The following is an 18,282-nucleotide window of genomic DNA, read 5'->3' as shown; positions in this document are numbered from 1 at the left end:
TCCTCTAATAAGAAACAGTTAATGCTTATTGAATATTTTTTTAAAGCACCAGGATGTTGTCCTATTTAAACTTTCTGATATGAAACCTAATATTATCCCAATTTGACTGTTATAGTCATTGGACTGACTTTTGTCCAGAGCTTCACATATAGTAGAAAAGCCAGGATTCAACCCAGGTCTCACTGTGCCAGCGCTCATTCTAAACCACTCTGATGGCCTCTCTCTTCAGAAACAAGTAGGTGTATTCTGTATTTTACAAGGGCATCCACTAGGAGGGAAAACTTCCCTGGGATTTCAACTTAGAGGACTGAGGTAGAAAGTATGGCAATTGTGGTACTCAAAGGACAAATCAAACCTCAGGTATCATCCTTTTCCTTTCCAGTCAGACATCCAGGTGCTTGACTCCTTTGGGCCCTGAAAGTTAAAGATGTGTGTGTGGCACAGATGCAGTGGGCTAGAGCAACAAATTGCACCGGGGTGAGATGAAGTGGAAAGGAAGGTAAGAGAGCATACATTCCCCTCCCACTGGACACTTGATTGTGTTGTCTCCTTTAATCCTATAACAAGCCCATTTTATAGGTAAGGAAAAAGAACCTCATCAGGTGGAAAGCTTTTAGATCATTGCACAGCTAAGACAGAATCAAGATTCAACTTCATCAATTGACTGCGAACTCAATCTTGTCTATAGAAAAAAATGGAGAAAGGCAGTATTTGAGCTGTCTCAAAATTGGAGTACCATCTCCAGAATAAACACCAGAGTGCTCTGTCATTACAGCTTGTTTTTAAGGGAATTTTAGAATTAACACTGAAAATTCATGCTCTAACCTAGAGCAACCCATTCCTAGAACTCTAGGCTGGAGAGTGGGGTGGGGAGTGAGACACAGAAGGACTCTAGGGCAGCCTTCAGCCTCTCCTCTATGTGCCCCATTCATTTATGCAGTCACCCCCTAAGAGGCAGGCTAGTGACCATGCCTACTCCTTGGCTCTCAGTTCTCCTTGAGTTGCTTATCAAAACATTCCTCCTACCCACATGCAGTCTCTTCAGGAGAGGAATTCTGGGAAACACACAGGGATATTTAGTTGGGGGGTGGTGTGGAAGCTAAACTCCTTCTCACTGTCTACTTGCCCCACTGAAGACAGGGACTGACTGCATTCACCCAGAGGAAGAAGTGTCTTTATTCTTGAGAGACTGCACCTGCCCAGGGAAAGCATATATTTTTAATTCACACAAAGGTGCCATCTTATTGGCACACCCTTAGAGACTCAAGTTTGCATGATGCCTGGACAATTCACCTTTTAATTTGACTCTGATTTCCAGGTAGCTAGCTAATCTATTGATTAGTAGAATGCAATAATTTTGGACTACTTTCCCCCAAGATTTACTTTACTTTTCCTGTGTAACTTTCACTGAAAATGCTTATGTGTTCTTTTACAGCTAATCTCTGCATAGCATCCCGAAGTGTGAAACAGTTCCTAGAAAGAGTAATGTCCTCTTTCTGGCTTTGATACTAACTGGTTTCCTGGCTTTGAATGAGTCTATTATATCCTCAGTACCTTAGTTCACATTTGAGACAAATGAATCAGGTGATTTCAAAGAATTCTAAGACTTAGAATAAAGTGAGAGCTACAGTGGAAATATAGGAACCTCAAAACTAACTCTGAATTAAAAATGAAATTGCCTGTGGGGAGTGCTATCCTTACCTTATGAAAAGACTGAAGTTAAGACTGGGCAATGATCATCTACCTACTGAAAGGACTTTATAATTTCTTTGGTTTTCAAACTGTTCACAAGGGCAGACTTGGCTCTAAGGGCTATTGCTGGGCCTGTAGTCTATACTGAACTTGTAGATCTAACCTTTTTAGGAACTATTACTGTTCCCTTCTAATACCATTCTCTCAGTATAGACAGGGTTAAAGAGATATGTGAGGTGGTTGGAATTATAGCTTGGAAAGTCCAGCTCTCCACCCTATTCTTCTCCTTCTCAGCTTAATGCCTGGCTGAATTAGGTTCTGAATGAGAGGATAAGGCTGAATTCAGCCCAGGCAAAAACAAAACAAAACAAAACAAAAAAAAAACATGGACAGAGAAGGCAGATCAAGAATGAATCTGGCTTGGCTCCATGGTGCATGCCTGTAATCTCAGCAGCTTGGGGGGCTGAGGTAGGAGGATTGCGAGTTCAAAGCCAACCTCAGCAAAAGTGGGGTGCTAAGCAACTCAGTGAGACCCTGTCTGTAAATGAAATACAAAATATGGCTGGGGATATGGCTCAGTGGCCATGTACCCCTGAATCCAATCCCTGGTTACCCCCGCCACCAAAAAAAAAGAATGAATCTGACCAAAATAAGAGAAAGAAGGCAGTGGATTATGTGTGGATGGAATATCATAAGGATATAAGGAAGGTCAGGGGAGTAGAAGAAGGACATGGAGAGGGAGAGAGGAGGGACAGGAAGGGGAGGAATATGGGGTGAATTCAATAAAATCATGTTATTTATATATAAATAACATTATATATATATATATATATATATATATATATATATATATATATATATATACATACACACACACACACACACACACACACACACATACATACCATAGGGAATCTCATCTTTATTTATATGTAGAAAGTACCAATCAAAAGTGAGGAAGAGGGAGAGGCGAGGAGAGAAAAAGCAGGTGAATGGGGATTGAAACCAAATTTCATGTGTGCACAATTCTGTCAAAATGAACCCAACTACTATGTAAAACTATAATGCTCTAATTTTAGAAAAAAAAAATCTAGAGTATTTTCCCACTTAAGTTCATTGAACATATTTATACCCTTTCTAATAAAGTTCTTTTTTTTAAGAGAGAGAGAGAGAGTGAGAGAGAGAGAGATTTTAATATTTATTTTTTAGTTTTTTTAGTTTTCGGTGGACACAACATCATTGTTTGTATGTGGTGCTGAGGATCGAACCCAGGCCTCATGCATGCCAGGCAAGCACGCTACCGCTTGAGAGAAAATCCCCAGCCTCTAATGAAATTCTTAAGATGGGAATATTGGTATATTAGGAGAGAGGAACTTTTTTCATATGCTGTTATTAGGAGAAAATGCAGGTGTGGTCCTGCATATAAAATGAACTTGGTTTATTAAAACAGAGAAAGATAAAATCATCTATTCACCTGCTATTTTAAATTACGAACTGAAAACTCAAAACAATTCAGTAAATATAATAGGTGATAGAAGAATGTATCATTTTGAAACTACTGGCTATGAAGTTAAAGATGTAGGAGAATAGGACCACAGTAAGGGAGAAAAAATGAGATAAGGTACAATAGACAGAGCATCACAGATTTGCTAATATCAGGAAAGGTTAAAAAAATATACACACAAAGTACTATGAAGGCAAATAATAAACACATGAAAATAGGCAGAAAATCATCTAGACACACTTTATAATATTGTTTCCTTTTATGCTCTCAAGAAAGATTGCCCTGAAAACAAATGACCATCAGAATTGTCTATCACAAAGGGCCATCTTTAAAGGAAAGCATCTTGTTGCTTTTGGGAAACCTAACCCAGAGGATTTGTGATGATTAAATAACTGATGATTTAACTCAATCAAACACCAGGAGCAGGATCTATATTAGTTTTTTGTCCATTAGCATTCAGCAATATAATTGCAAGCCTGTAAACTACCTTTCATAAACTCCCTTGTGAGCTTATTTCTGTCCAGGTCTACCAAAGGAAAAAAATAGAGATTAAAGGAGGAAGGAGGAGAGACTCTTCTTTTCGCTTAAATTCTCATAATGTCAAGAAACAACTAAAATCTCATGCAATACCAGCACAGATGGGTCATCGGGGTGGTAGTGGTGGGATCTTGGGCCCCAGCAGCATCAGCAAATTCAGCAAAGGAACTGTGGACTCCCAGGCTCTTGCAGAATCAGCGAACATGCAGGGTAAGGACTTTTAAGTAGTAGCAGCATCAGGACAGCACAATGGAACTGATCATTGTTCACATGGATCCTGCATGATACTGCCTTTTCCTTCCCAGCCTTAGGAATAATACTGGCTCTGACAGTTATGAATCTCCAGGCAACATCACTTTTTTGTTTGTTTGTTTTAAACTCTTCTAGGCCATCCCATTGTAGAACAAATTCCTTATACTAATGTCTCTGTTTGGAATATCTAGTATGGTTCTTTTTTCTGTCTAGACACTTTGTACCATGAATATGAGAAAGAAAAAATAACAGGCAACATATTTAGACTCTGACGGTTTTACATATTAGAAAAATGAAACATAGAAAATAAATGCTAAGGTATTAAATGTTTCAAGGGAAAAAAATGTGATCTCCACAATAGCAAGCTGCAAGAAAGTGTAAAAATAACAAGCTTGATTTGGAAAATATAAAATGTAACTTTTAGAAATGAAAAACTGTTAAAAGAAAAAAGTGGTGGATAATTTAAAAATCAAATTAGAAAGTTAAAGGGAGAATTCATGAAATAAAAGGTAGCTGTAAGATAACACCAAATTCAACACAAGGAGCTGGAAAATGTGAAAGAAAAGGAGAAATATGAAAGTAGAAACATCATTTGACATCTCTGAATTAAAAACAAAATTCCTTAATTATTCATGAAAAAAACCCTGAGGAAAAGTAGGAATAGAATATTCTTACTCAAAGATAACCAAAAAACCAAAAACAAACAAAATAGATAAAAAGAAGGGGGGGACCAAAAACCTATCACCAACATCATTTAAAATCTGGAAACATTAGAAGTATCTTCCTTATGGTATCAAAAGAAGAATGAGCATGTCACCCTCACCACCTCTACTCCACATTGCACCAGAGGGTTAGAAAGAAGAAAATAAATATTTTTATATAAATTTTATTTACTTACAGAAAGGAAAAAAAAACCCTGCCAAATAATAAGAGAGTTATGCATTGTGGCTGGATTTATGATCAGCATACAAAAGTCAAGTGTATTTTACTTTCAACAATTAGAAAAATTATAATTTTTAAAGAGACATCAGTTTAATGGCAAGAAAAAAATGTATAAAGTATCTGAAAATAAATTTAAAAACTTGGTAAGACCAGATTATAAAAAAATTAGATGACTTTCCTGAAAAACATTTAAAATAAAACCTAAATAAATGGAGAAATATCCCATGCTCATGCATTGCTATATCTAATATTGAAAAGATGTCAGTTAGCCACAAATTGAGTTATAGATACAATGTAATTACAGTTAAAATACCAGTATTTAAATTAATTTACAGAATATAGGATGCAAAGTTTTAGTTAGGAAAAAATTTAAAAAGGAAAGAAAATTATAACATCTAACATAACTTGAGAATATAGACATCAAACTTCTAAAATATTAGTATAGAAAGGACAATCCATCATGGTCTAGTTGATTTCTCCATGGCATACAAGATTGGTTTGATTAAAAAAAAAGAAAATCACTTATTTGCCACTTTAAGATAGTAAAAGCAAAAAATCATGTAATTATTTAAATTTCTGTAGAAAATATTTAATAAAATTTAACACCACTTACTAATTACACAGAAAGATGGTATGATTGTATAAATATATAATTTTTAAAATCTGAGTTTAAATTATTCGAATTTTAGGAAGCTGCTGGTTATAAAATATATAAAAGCCATTATATTGATAGGTATGATAAATAAAGCCATCTTCCTACTTCACCTTCCCAATTGCTGGGATTGCACCTAGACTGCCTAAGTGTTCTGAAGGTAAGTTTATACACATGTGCACCACTATACACATACAAAAATGTGAGCATTTGCATAAGAATATCAAATTAGGAACCAAACACATATACATCAATTGAAGTAGAGATGGTGGTATATGCACACAATAGATTAAGCAATGCATACTATTATAAAATAATATCTTAATATTCACTTGACTGTACCAGAAGAATAAAAAAACTAAAGTGAAACTGATGGGATCACTACATTTGCGATAGACATTTCTTCAAAACAGAAGATGTTAGTTTTCAAGAGAGCTTTTTGAAGTTAAAGTGGCAATATTATGAAAAACGAACAGGCCTGCATTTTCCCTAATGTTTTGCAGGTGCAAAAGTTGAATAAATACTTATCTGGAGCTAAAAAAAAAAAAATCAAGATGTCATAGTCTGTATGGAATGTTTCTCTGTGTGTGTGTGTGTATGTGTGTGTGTGTGTGTGTGTGTGTGTGTGTGTATGTGTTGTCTACATTTAAACCTTTGACAGCATTTATTGATTTCTTGTTTTTTGTCCACTCAACTGAAAGTTTTGGTGGAAATAAATGGTTTTAAATTCATCTTGAATTTCTTGGCATAGCCCTGGTATTACAGACACAAGCCATTCCACACTGTTATACAGACTTGTTTTATTAACTTACCTCTCAGACAACAGGGAATCTTTTCACTAGATAGCCCACTAAACTGGTGCCAATTCAGAGTACCCTTTGGGAATTTGGGGGACCATAGGCTGGTCTCATTAGTCAATTACATGTGGCAGAAGGGAGAAATGGTATCCTCCTCAGAAGCAACGCTTAAAGCTGCTCTATGTGACTTAGATCCAAGAACCCAGAACGGATTTGAAGCCTGAAAGAGCAAAAGGCAGATATGGAAGTCAGGTAATGAGCTCTAGAGTTTGGAGTCAGGGAAGTCAGTTTCTATAACTTGTGAACTGTAAAACAGAAAAGGATGCAGAGAGGGACAGGAGGGACTTAGAGAAGGTCCTGAGTGATTGAGCACTGTTCACATTACTTACAGTGTTCACCCTCAGCAATCACTTGTGGTTTATTTAAGAGCCAAAAGCAAGAGTGCAGGGCAGGAGCAATCCTGCAGCATGTCAAAGCTCAGGGTGAAACACCAGAAAGCATGCTGACTGCAATGTAAGGAAATCTCCAATTCTATAAATATTGCCTGCCAATAGGGAAGCTCCCTTGAGGCCTCCCTAAGCAGTCACCCAAAGCCTCAAGATGTCTTTCTGTATTTCTTTCTAAGACCTTACAGGTTACAGCACAGGGTTTCAGGGGTTTAGATGTTGGTGAGATATATAGGTGTCTTAGAGTTCTGGAGTTTCTTCTCTCAATACTTGCTGTCCACTGGCTTAAAGGACAGCGATCCTGGTTCTTTCAGGACACTCTTCACAGCTCAGACAGGGCAATGGATTTAAATAAGAACTTTCACAGTGAAAACAGCTCACTTGTTCCTTTCTACCCCTCATATGGGGACAAAGCAAACAAATCATTCACAGCACACTTATTCTTTTAAAAGATAAAGCCTAATGAATTTGGTCCAGTAGTTGAAGGAGGAAGCAATGTCTTTACCTTCTCTCCACCTTGGAGCAGAGTGGGACATCTCCCCTTTGAGTGGCTGGCAGAAGATGTGGGGTAAGGCTTCTCAAGGACCTCAGTACACAGTCCCATCCCCTACAAGCTGAGAAGAAGTGTACAGGACAAAGATGAGTGTCAGGATTTCACCTGGATGGGAGGATCTGAGGTGCCAGTTGCAGACTCCTAGAAGAGCATCTGGGATGCAATTTGTTGTGGTCTTTTACTTCTGTCTCCAGGGTCTGAAAAGGGCCAGCTGCTTATAGATCCATTTTCTTTGAAGTGGAGACTAATATCTAACTAGCATTTTTAAAACTTACTCATCAGGAACATGGGCTTGCGATCATTTCTTTATCTTCTCAGAATAACCCTAATCTCTCAGGGAGCCCCCGCTCCTTATTCTATAGTATTCTCTGGCTGGGGATGTAGCCCAATGGCAGAGTGCATGCCTAGTGTGTGTGCAAGGCCTGGGTTTGATCCCTAGTGTGAAAAAGGAGAAGGAGGAGGAGGAGGAAGAGGAGGAGGAGGAGGAAGAGGAGGAGGAGGAGGAAGAGGAGGAGGAGGAGGAAGAGGAGGAGGAGGAGGAGGAAGAGGAGGAGGAGGAGGAAAGTTTGGAAACTGGGATTACAGGTGCGTATGACTCCCACCCTCCAGCATGTTCTTCAAGTCTCTGAGTTGTGGTTTATGTTTGAACCTGCTAAACTCAATCTTTAAGACCTGGCCATTTGGTGTCTCAAAGTTCACTGCACTGCCCTCTGCTGGCCTGACTCAGAGTTGGTAGCTGTTCTTGTGCTGAACTAGGATAGCTTCGATTAAGTACTAGACAGATTCAGTTTGCATTAGTTGCTGAACCAACTCCTATTGTCTGGCTCCCTTTCCTTGTCCTAGTGAAATTTCCCGTTTTTTAAGAACTTGGAAACTTTATGCTCTTAGGTTTTGCAAATGTTGCCAATGCTCCTGGAAAGGGACACTGCCTTCTGAAGTCTACTTACCTGTTCATAGCTTGATCCCTGTAGTGACATGTTCTTCTAAGGCTCAGGATTGAGGTTTCCTCTGTTTTTTTAAGCCATGGACCATTTCTTAGTCCTGAAGTATGTTGACCACCATGCCACCTAGATCCTTAAAAGGGAGTTAGAAAAACTTTCCCTGGGGTGCCTAAGAAGTTTGCTATGAAACAAATTGCTTTCCACAGAATCACCCACCACTGCCTCATCCTCTGCCTATAACACAAGACTGTTTGCCTGTCTATTCTAGAAAGAATGTATACATTTAAAAAATTATCTACTAATAAGGTCCTCTTTCATCACAATAAAGTATAAACACAGGCATGAATTTGTCAGGTTACTAAAAGTTTGCATAACATTTAAAAACTGAAAAAGAATAGGGTTTTTCCCCCTCTCTATCCCCTCTTCACTATCTTAGGCAGCTCTTCAGAATTCATTCTCTTAGAATGTTTGAAATTTTGTGTGTATGTGTGTATTAGTATGTACCTTTCCATCATCTTGTCAACAGACTTTCATAAATCTAAGAGTTCTTGATCAGATTTTTTAAACAATACACAGAAATCTTTAATCTTTTGAAAACATTAAACATATTTATAATAAATTCACCTTTCTTGAATTCTCTTTGTTGTAATTTTAGAAAGCAACTTAAATCAAATGGGAATTCTCACTTTTATAGTCATACACACATAAGTGTATGGCTAAAAGTAGCTTTATAAATAAACAGACATTTATTCAAATGAATTTACTTTCATTTATTTTTGAATGCTTAAACATCTCATAAATATCATCCCCAACCTCCAGTCTTCATTTTCTTTTTTCTATTCTCACCACCTTCTCAAACCTTTCTGTTCACCCTGTTATTTCTACCTTAAAAAAATAGAAATTTAAAGAGATATTCAGGTTTTAGTTATTTTAGAATAAATTTATATCAATGTCTGCTCTATGTAGCTGTGTTTGCATTATGAGCAGTACATCCTAGTATATAAGCATCTCCTTTGTCCTGCTAAATAAGTAGCGTGATAAGAGCAAATATTGACATAACATAGGTTGTTTTTTTCATTTCTTTTATCTTTCCAATTATTTTATCTTTTAGAAATATCATTATTTTAATATTTGCCAGGCTATTATTTTGGAATATCTTATTTTTATAGAAAAATTTTGATCAAATACAAAAATATGGCATCATTATACAGCATTATATAGTGCTAATGCTAACTTAGTCTGGGTTTTTTTTTTTGTGTGTGTGTGTGTCGGGGGGTATACCAGGGATTGAACTCAGGGGCACTTGACCACTGAGCCACACCCCCAGCTCTATTTTGTATTTTTTTTAAAGACAAAGTTCAGATTTTTTAAATATATATTTTTAGTTGTCAATGAGCTTTTATTTTATTTACTTATATGTGGTATTGACAATCAAACCCAGTACCTCACACATGCTAGACAAACGCTCTACCACTGAGCCACAACCTCAGCCCTCTTGATCAGATTTTTATTTGCTGTCCTACAGGATTTGACATCCCACTAAAATCACCTATCCTTCCAATTAGCATCCTAGCCTCAATTCTGAGCTTGAGCCAATGTTGCTCTGTCTGCCTAAAACATTTCTTTTGCATCTGTGCAGGTTTTCAGAGTGATCTGTTCCTTATATATCAATTTACATTGTTTCATTGACACTGACCTTTTTGGATTTATCCAAATCTCTCTACTAAGAAACATTGTGCTTTTTATCATGCAGAAGTACACCTTCCTAGGACAAAAGAATCACTTAAAAGATAAAATGAAATATCGATTCAACCATCAAAATTTTGCCCAGTTTTCCCTTATATATCAAAATGTAAATATTTCTCAAGGAATAGTGAGAGGCGCCTATATTTCTTCAACCTATGTGATCCTCTGCTCAATCTCCTCTGGCTCTCAGCACAACAGATATGGATATGTGACATCTAAGTACAAGGAGTTAAATTAAATGATAGAATCACAAGATGTAAAAGAAATGCAATATGTCATCTTGTTCCCAAACATCATCTCTGAGTATTCTGTTAGGATTTTGATGGGCACTTCAGGAACAAGTATTTCGTTTCATAAATATTTACTTCATGCCTTCCACATTCCTAATACCATGCTAAGAGCTGGAGACTTGATTAGAACGTGACAAACACAGTCTGTGCTCCTAGATTCAGGAGGGGAGAGTGACAGGCTACTCTAATTTAGAGCTATGAGTCCTATAGTCCTGTAGGACAAGGTGCTGCAGGAGCAGAGCACATAGTCTTGAAGGACAGAGAAAGGTTCCTGAAGGTAGTAATATCTAAGCTGAAATCTGAAGAATGAGTAAGAATTAACCAGGTACAAGTCTGGAGGGGGGTGGGAAGACAGGTGAAAAATGTTGAAGGGAGCATCTTATTGAGTGCTGAGGGATAGGGATGTGTTTGAGGGAATGTGAAATTTCCTGACGGTTGGAGCACATAGAGCAATGTGGAAGTGAGGAGAGGTGAAGCCAGAAAAGAAAACTGGCCGAATTGTGCAGATTTCCCTTATTCACAAGGAACTAGGAGAGTCGAACTCTAGATTTATAGTAAATAATATTTATAGCATCTGAGTCAGATGTTATAATGGATGAAATAAAAATTAGGAATCATGTGCAGTGGTGCATGCCTGTAATCCCAGTGGCTTGGGAGGCTGATGCAGGAGGATTGTGAGTTCAAAGCCAGCCTCAGCAACTTAGTGAGGCCTCAACCAACTCAGTGAGACCTTGTCTCTAAATAAAATATAGAAAGGGCTGAGGATGTGGCTCAGTAGTTAAGTGTCCCTGGGTTCAATTCCTAGTACCAAAAAAAAAAAAAAAAATAGGAATTAGGTTAGGCTTTGCTGCTATAACATAGATCCTAAAAGTTTATGAGAGAATAGAAAGTTCATTTCTTTCCCACTTCACAGGACTGAGCAGTTTCAGGTCAGCTGCAGAGGTGTGAAAGAGGGAAGGTGGGCTTTTTGCTTTGCAGCAACCTGGGTGACTGCAGTTGTGCTATCTTAAACACAGGGCTTCTAATGTCATCACTCCAGGAGACTGGGAGGGGATCCAGGGATTGTGAGTAGGTGGTTTTTATGGGCCAGGCTGAAAGTAGCACACACTGCTTCCTCTCACATTCCAGTACTCAGTCACATGGCTTCACCAAACCGCAAGGGAACCTGGGAAATAAAGCCCGGTTATTACTCAAGAAGGAGAGGAAGTGGATTTGGGGGAACAACTGGCAGTCTCTGTCTGGATTGTGAAAGGGAAAGCCAAAGACTGTAAATCTGAACCACTGCTCATACCTTTGCCTCTGAGCACTTTGTCTAGTTGCCTCTGACGATCTCTCATAGTCCTTGCCATTTTTCCATTTCTAGTTCCCTCACACAAATGTATCCAGCTCCTTTTGGGTGATTTATGTCAGCCCTAGGCACCTAGATTTCCTCAACCGGTGTGATCCTTTGCTCAATCTTCTCTGCCTCTCAGCACAATATCTGTTTGCTTACCTGGCTCAGCCTGTTCTAAGAAACGAGTCCAACTTTGATGGTCAGTTGGGATAACCAGATGCGCTGGTTGGTGAGTCAGCAGGTGGCACTCTGTGTCAGCAAGACAGCCATTGAAAAACAACGCAGGCTGAGTGAGCATGAGCACTCAGGCACGCTCAGGAGAACCCCACCACACTGGCTCACCCGACCTACTTCCTCAAGGCTGAACTTTCAAAAGGGCGGCCACACCCAGGCTGACCAGTGGATTGTTGAAAACAGGGATGTCAACATGCTCTGAACTGCCTGCCAACAACAACATTTCCTTTGTGTTGCTGCTTTCTTCATGTTGCACTCAGGAAGGGCAAAGAAGTTTGACCTGTCTGGGTTGGAGAACACTGTGAGCACTCTCCTTGGGGGTTTCTCTCCCTGAGTTACATACAGAAAGAGGCCTGCGTGTTTTTAAATGAGAATTGAGGCGGCAACTTTCATAACCACTGATTAGCCCTGTTTACTATTAGGAAATCCTAGGATCCCCATCAAAGGCCTCATTGTTTGGCTCTGTGTCTCTTTCCCTTTGTGACCTTACTAAGGTAGCCTTTCCTTCAGCTCATCTCATTTCTCACAGTACTATTAAGGTGTAGACGAAAGTGGTAAGAGAAAGATTTGGAGATACCTCTCCTCATTAAGAGCTTAAACTTTATATTTGGCAGCCCTAAGGAGGGATGGGGAATCTGCTGATAAACAACTTGTTTTTATCTGTGTGGATGTGTATCCCTTGGTTCTGTCTCTTTTTTTGGGTCCAAATTCAAACATTTAAAACTCATATGCCTGTGTTTATGATTCATGATATCTCCATGTCACAATAAACAAAACAGGTAGTTTCATGTACAAAGGAGATAGGAATACAAAGGCTTCTTATTGGTCTTCACTTATTATAAAAGTCCCCCAGACATAACAGACAAGGAATTGATTTTAACTATTTCCGATTTGAGTAGTACTCTATATGAGAGATTAGTATTTTGAAGTCATCTAAAAACTTTGTATATTTATTATTGATCATCTGATCCTTAGCTGTATTTCAAATTAAGATGGCCGTATGAACATAATAGTTTTTTCATTAGTAATGCCCAACTCTTTTTAGTTAGTCTTTTAAAAAAAAGACCTTTCCCCAAAACATTTCTTCTAAGAAATGCTTTCTCATTCACATCTACTTGACTCACAGTGTTTCTTTATATTTTTCACTCATATCACAGACCTGGCTAGGTCTGTGGATCTGAGGAGAGGCCAGGTCATGCTGACAAAATGATGCCTAAATCTCAATGATTTAAATCAATAAAAGTGTGTTTCTCCTTTGTGCTCCATGTCCAGGGTGGATCAGGAGGGGCTTCTGTGCACATCAACAGGGGCTTCATCCCAATATGGGTTCCATGATCATGGAGTTAAGATAGGAGGGGAACACATACTGCCTTTGAAAGCTTCTGTCTGGAAGTGATATGGCACCTCTGTTCATATATGGCAGATCAAAGTCACATGATCACAATTAACTGCAAATTGATAAGAAGTATAGATTAAAGGAACAAACACTGCCTTCCATTTGAATAAGTTTCACAATTTTAAAGTTCTCAGATACCTCAGAGGCACAGAAAGGGTAGGTTAATGCTTTCCTCATTGTATATATATATAAAAAATCCAAAACTTAGAGATATTACTTTTTTTTTAAGAGCGAACAACTTTCTTTTAGCTTAGATTATCATAATTGCCAGTTTTTTCTTTTTAACTTTCTACAACTTTTTAACATTGTAGATTGGTGCTCCATAGCCCCAGGTTCTGCACCTGCAGATTCATCCAACTGCAGATTAAAAATATTTACCCAAAATAATTTGCCACAACACTGGCTCACCCGACCAGTACATGTACATATACTTAACATGTACAGATTGCCCATCAGTTCCTAAACAGTACAGTACCACAGCCATTTACATAGCATTTATTTAGTATGAGGTAGTATAAGTAATCTAGATATGATGAAATGATACAGGAGGCTCCACCACCTACATGAGTTTGAGAGTAAATGGGATATAGGAAAATAAGCAATGAACTCCACCGTCCAACCATATTCTAGTCTCATGTCTCTCACCCTTGGAGTGACCTTGGGAAAGTCACTTAGCCCTTCCAGGCTCTTTTATCATGAAAATCAAAAACAAACAAACAAATAAACAATAACAAAAACCAAAGAGAGAAATGTGGATGGGGTCCTAAGGACTTTTTCAGCTACAGAAGTTTGTGATTTGTGGATGAGATTTGTCATTTATGATTATTGCCAACAGGTGGCAGCAAAGTCCCAATTTTTAGTGAGTTGAAAGAGCACCCTGTCTCTTGGATCAATCCTCAATTTCAGAGAACAGTTCATTTTGTTCTTTCTAAACATGAGGAGAAAATGAAACCTCCAAGATTAAAAATTCTATGATACAAGGAATGTGTATAATCGGTGTTATAAAATGAATTCAAAAGTAGGGCTTTGAAGATGAAAATTTGTTTTTATTTTATTTTTAAAATAAAAAATAGTTTTTCATAAACAATTAAATTTAGCACTTCTAATCATTTTGTGGCTAAAGGTCTTAGGCTATTAAAACTACATGATAGCTCGAGCGGTAGCGCGCTCGCCTGGCATGCGTGCGGCCACATACATACATGCACCACATACAAACAAAAGATGTTGTGTCCGCCAAGAACTAAAAACAAATATTAATTAAAAATAAATTCTCTCTCTCTCTCTCTCTCTCTCTCTCTTAAAAAAAAAAAAAAAAAAAAGAGAATGTGCAACCACTTTAAAAAAAAAAAAAACTACATGAAATGGGACATTCGAAACCTGTCTTTTCTATCTTGACTTTTTAACTTAGATGAGGAAGGGTGGACAAAGAATCCAAAAGTTTCTTTTTTAGATATCTCTTCCTTCCTTCCTCCCTCCCTTCTTTCCTTTCTTTCTCTCTCTCTCTCTCTCTCTCTCTCTCTCTCTCTGTCTTTTGTGGTGCTGAAGATTGAACTTTGGGCATGCTAGTAAGCCCTCTACTACTGAGCTATACTCCAGTCTCAGGAGTTTCTTTTTAAATATTGGATAAGCTTGTTATTTTTTATATTAAAATAGGTTGGGCAAAAGTTTGTATACATAGCAAAATTAAAATGTCATTACATTTCACATTTTGCTATATCTCCCAGTAAAATGAATCCCATAGAACTTTTGAAGAATGTAAAACCTTATTTGTGAATTAAAATTCTCTGGACTTTAACAGTGTGAAGTGAATGAACTGTTTTTTTTTTAATTTATTTTTTAGTTTTAGTTGGACACAATACCTTTATTTGTTTTTTTTTATATATATATTTGTTTTATGTGGTGCTGAGGATTGAACCCAGGGCCTCACGCTTGCTAGGCGAGCGCGTTACCACTGAGCCACAACGCCAGCCCTGAACTGGTTTTGGAACTTTGAAATTTACTATCTGTAAGACTTCTTCTAGAAACATTAATTTAAACATGTGTATGAATTTATTAAAGTGTCAAAGCAAATGTATTTATGCCATTTGATGCCACTGCATTTTTTATTGTTAACAAGGCAATGATTTGTGAAACCAGCAAATGCTATGGAAAAGACTCTTTTTTTTTTTTTTTAGAAAGAGTGAGAGAGAGTGAGAAAGAGGGAGAGAGAGAGAGAACTCCAATATTCATTTTCTAGTATTCGGCGGGCACAACATCTCTGTCTGTATGTGGTGCTGAGGATCGAACCCGGGCCGCACGCATGCCAGGCGAGCGCGCTACCGCTTGAGCCACATCTCCAGCCCCTGGAAAAGACTATTGAAGTAGTTGCTGTGCTGCAGGCAGAGTCTGTTAAAAGAATTTATAATTTTAATAAAATTAAAATTAGATAGTATGTTCACATATGAAAATTAAAGGGAATTATACAAACTATTGGCCTGAATTCTTCTTGAATTATAGATTTCTGTATTCAGCTGTCTCCTTGACTTTTCTTCTTAGCCTTATTTAGTATAGACCAAAATAGTACTTAATGTGAACATGCAATTTTAAGTGATGAAGATAATCAGGTCCCTTGACCTGCAGATTTAATAGCATTATTTATTAGCAGTGTTGGAATCTTTATAAAATTATATTTAAAGAACATGTTTGTTTAAATCAACCATCATCAAAGAGTAGCAATAGGCAAAAGGAAAACTAAAAAGGAATAAAAGATGCCATCTTGGTTAACTGGGTGTATATGATTAATACAAAAATCTGAAAAAAAAAAAACTCTTAAGCTTTTATAGAAGTCCATTCTTCTTAGATATTCCTATTTTACAGCCGAAGAGATTTATTGGTAAAATGATTGGCACGAAGCCTCAGATCCTTCAAACTGCATTTGTAATTTTGTACCTACTAGTACTTCCATTATCCATGTATCCATGTATCCATATATTTCACTTATTCTTCCAGACAGGAGATAACTCATTGTCTATAGCTGCCTTGTTCAATAAGGTACCTACTAAGCACATATAATATAATATATATATTACAAAATAAATGCACATAACATTTAGGTACTCAGTTGCACTAGCCACATTTCAAGTTCCCAGTAGCCACATCTGATGACCTGGTTGGACAGCACAAGTAGAATTCATTTCCATCATTATTACTAAAAGTTGTACTAAACTGGGCATCATGGTGCATGCCCATAATCCCAAGTTATTGGAGGATCTGAGGTGGGAGGAATCATGAGTTGGAGAACAGCCTAGACAATTTAGCATCTCAACCACAAAATTGTTCTCCTGGATAATGCTTTTCTAGAATGTAGAACACTAGGGTTATGGGTCTGTAGATGTCACCTTCTGTATACATAATGTCCAACTTCTATAATTCAAAAAAACATAAAATACACATTCGAAGGAAATTATATATTTGCTTTCAATTTGCTCTTCTCAACCAATGAATTTTCTTTGTGTAGCTAAGTTGATGCTGTTAATTATTATTTGAATAGTTGGAGTGTATCACAAGAAATAAAATATTGCGATACTTTTGAAAGAAAATGTCTCTCAATGAAAGCCTTTTCTAAGATAATTTTCCCTCACTTAATATAGGAGGATTTTTTTCTTCCCTCCAGAAAAACTTCACTATTTTCTTGTGTAACTAATACAGTTTATAATCTAGCTATTATCAAACAGTTTTGACATCAAATAGAAAAGGTGGACAGCAGCACAATAGGTTAATCTTTGACCCTGGGCATCCTGCCTGTGTTTAAGAAGCTCAGGTACAGTATATACAATCATAGTGGATCCAGAGGGACAACTGGTCATTGATCTGTGAGTGAAATTTTTTTATGTGACTAGTTCTTCAGGCTTTGGAACAGCCATGGTTAGGCAGCCAACTGAAAATAACTACTTGTTCTTCAGGGACTGGAGTAGCAACAACCCATTTCAATTGAAAGACTTTCTTCCCAGTGTCAATATCTGCATTATTTTGTGTTGGCATGATATTTTAGAATAACATCTCAGAAAACTATTGTCTCCTTTTCACAGGCTAAAATAATATATAGAGAGGCTCCCAGTAAGGATGAATCTTTGATGGATGGTAGGATAGTTCTTAAAGTTTGGATGTCATTTTTGGTGAACATTTCCAGATGGGATCTTTGGATCCAGTATTTGGTCTGGTGCATCATCTTTTCATGATCGCCAATAATGACTGGATTTATTTTTAATTTGTTTGAAATGTTAGATTAAATATAGGTTGATTACCCCTTATGAAAAATGCTTGGGATCAGAAGTGTTTCAGATTTCAGATTTTTTTTTTTGGATTTTGGAATATTTGCATGTACTTAATGAAATATCTTGGGGGTGGGACCCAAGTATAAACATGAAATTCATTTATATTTCATATAGGCTTCATACACTCAGCTTGAAGTTTATCTTATAGCACATCTTAAATAATTTTGTGCATGAAACAAAATTCATGTACATTAAACCATCAAAGTATTGGTGTCATGTCAGCACTCAAAAAGTTTCAGATTTTGGAGTGTTTCAAAGTTCAGATTTTTGGATTAGGGATGCTAAACTTCTAATAAAAAATTATTCTAAATCATCACAACTTAGTCCTGAGAGTCCTGGATCGGGAGTCAAGAAGCCTGACTTTTCTCTAGAATGGATTCGCTTGGTTCTCGAGGCAAGGTGTTAAAAGATCTAGCACCCTTGCCTACAAGGTAGACTCAATGAAGGCATCTTAGTGACATCAGAAAACCCCAGTCACTCAAGAAGTGAAGAGAAAGTAAAAAAACATTCTTCCCCTGAAGTTGGTATCTACCACTCCACTGGGGTCACGGAGGCTGAAAGGCACATCACATGCTTTCTATCTCTGGGATGTTCCTGGCTATAAATTGAAAACTTGCTCAGACTTTGAGCCAGTGGAAGTCTAGATATACCTGC

Source organism: Callospermophilus lateralis, chromosome 6 (genome assembly GCF_048772815.1).
Source record: "Callospermophilus lateralis isolate mCalLat2 chromosome 6, mCalLat2.hap1, whole genome shotgun sequence".
NCBI classification, from domain to species: Eukaryota; Metazoa; Chordata; class Mammalia; order Rodentia; family Sciuridae; genus Callospermophilus; species Callospermophilus lateralis.
This window is presented reverse-complemented; position numbering follows the sequence as displayed.